Genomic DNA, 2,429 nt, shown 5'->3' on the forward strand with positions numbered 1-2,429 from the left:
TCATCAAGAAACTGCAGAAATCCGGTTAAACATTAACCCCAACCTTGGTGTAATAATTTCATATGGGGGAGACCTGAGAGGACAGGAAGCTGAGGTTTTTCAGACCCAGTACAGGAGCTGCTGGTTTTACTGAAGGCTTCTCATTAGCCTGATCTTAATCACTTCACTGGGTACGCTCATGGCTGGGGGATGTATGGATGTGTATGTATGAGTCTGCAGACTATAGAACAGTGGCTACATATCTGCCCACCCGTGGTCATCTGAGTGCTACTATTTAGGGGTCTGCTGTCTGCTTTGGGGGGTTATTACCGTGGAAGTGGGGTCAGGCATGGTGTAGATAATTGAGGTCCTTGTTGGTCACATTTTTTCTAAGTAGGTTTAAAACTGCAGACCCCCCCAAATCCAATAGAAAGCAGACTGTGATTGTAATTATTTAATAGTCCACTAATTTAGCAGAGTTACAGTCCTCAGCGGTGCTGTAACCTCTGATCCACAGCTGCTCTGCTGCACAGCGTCTCATTTGTTTTCACTGTCGTCTGGGGTCGTGACATTATTAATGATGCTTGCAGGCCTTTAAGAGATGTGGGCTGTGTTATGGATTTGCAGTGTTGAAGGGTAAAAGGTTCCTCTGTGTGGAGAAGCAGCACTCACTGCTTAATAGGGCCACAATTTCAGTCGAGATTGTTGTCAGGTATAAATACCAAACAGTACAAGTGACTTTTGTGTCCCTGAATGCCTCTCTTAAATCTCAAATGTATTAAAAGCTTAAAGCTGCAGCAAATTTTATAAATGACATTACTGTGACACATCAATACAAGTGAGTACTATTTTGAGTAAAATGCATCCTGGTGTAAGGGATTAGAATTTTAAAATGTAAGAAAAGTAAGGAACCAATACCAATCACACATCAATATTTGATCATCATAGGGCGTTGCTATCTTTAGTTTACAGACTAATCTAGTGTGTTATTTTAAAAACAGCCTTATGAAAAGAAAGATCTCTGTCCAAACAAGTGTTGAGCTCTGCTTCAGGAATAATCTCTGTCATACTAATATGCCTGAAACGCTTCTCACCTGACTTTTCACCTTTTCAAAAGTCTCTTTTACATGAATTCTTTTTGAAAAGTTTAGTTTAGAAAACTTTAATGTCCTCAAAGAGGCAATTTGTGGTACAGCACAGCTTAAAAAACATGAAAAGTACATCAGACACACAACAAAACAAGGTCGAAGGAGCTGTTCTACATTACTGCAAGAATGACATAATACTCACAGTATAGTCATTGCTCTCTCAGCCCAATGTGATCAACAATCATGTAGCAATAACTACAATTCAGTGATGCTAGTGTTACTAGTAAGGGGATCAGCATAGCTTTCACTAGTCACTTACATGCTGTCATCTCAAGGCGGGATATTTATGTTCCTGTTACGCCTCATCTGGGATGTGTAACACATGGAGGCAGAGCAATGGGGCTGAGTCATTCTGCCTCTGATCCTCCCTTGGAGGTAGTGACAGAAGCAGAATGAAGGGAAGACGGTGGCAATGTTCAGACCTGTGGATCAGGTAACCACAGCACCTTCTATGCTGCCTATTTATTTCATTTATTCTGTATGCTTTGTCTTTGTAATGACCTTTGTGACCTTTGTCTGTGAAAATCACTATATACTGTAAATAAAATGTCACACTGGGACACCAATATAACACTGTTGCAGGGTTCAATGTATAAGAGGCAATGGCATCAATTTAATACTACTAATAATAATAATCTTTATTTATATAGCACTTTTAAAAACAAGGTTACAAAGTGCTGTACAAATAAGAAAGATAATAAAAGAGAAATGTGAGGAAGACAAATTAAATAAATAAACAATTTTGGAAGAATAAAAACCACAAAAGATTAAAGATTAAAATAATTAAAAATCAGAAATGTGAAACAAAAAATATAGAATTATAATTGAATTACAATTTAAGGGGCCAGGGTTATGCAGGCACTGGATGTAAGTGTGGAAAATGTCAACAGTAATATACATCAGTGTTGATTGTTCGCTGTCTTGGAACCAGAGCAGTAGACGTGTGGAGGTTTGATAGCTTGAGCAAAAACAGGAGAAATACCCTGGGACACAACAAAAATGTATCACCAAGTGCTCATAGCAGGCTTGTTGATATTAGCCACTAATAGCATTAGCATTCATCATGGCTGACACTGCTTGTTGTCTTGGTCAGTGATGCTTCCCTGTAAATACAGGACATGGAATGTAGCTTTTGAGGATTTCAGGTTGTTAAAAGCTTACTTTAAAAGCCCTGTGTTAAATATATAAAACTAAAAACCTTTGATGTTGTGTGATTATTATGGTATCTGTGATGAGTAGTTCATTATCTTTAAGTTTTCCACCGTGTTTCTAAATCAGTTTGTGAGCTGAATCCTGCTCACG

Source organism: Notolabrus celidotus, chromosome 6 (genome assembly GCF_009762535.1).
Source record: "Notolabrus celidotus isolate fNotCel1 chromosome 6, fNotCel1.pri, whole genome shotgun sequence".
Lineage (NCBI taxonomy): Eukaryota > Metazoa > Chordata > Actinopteri > Labriformes > Labridae > Notolabrus > Notolabrus celidotus.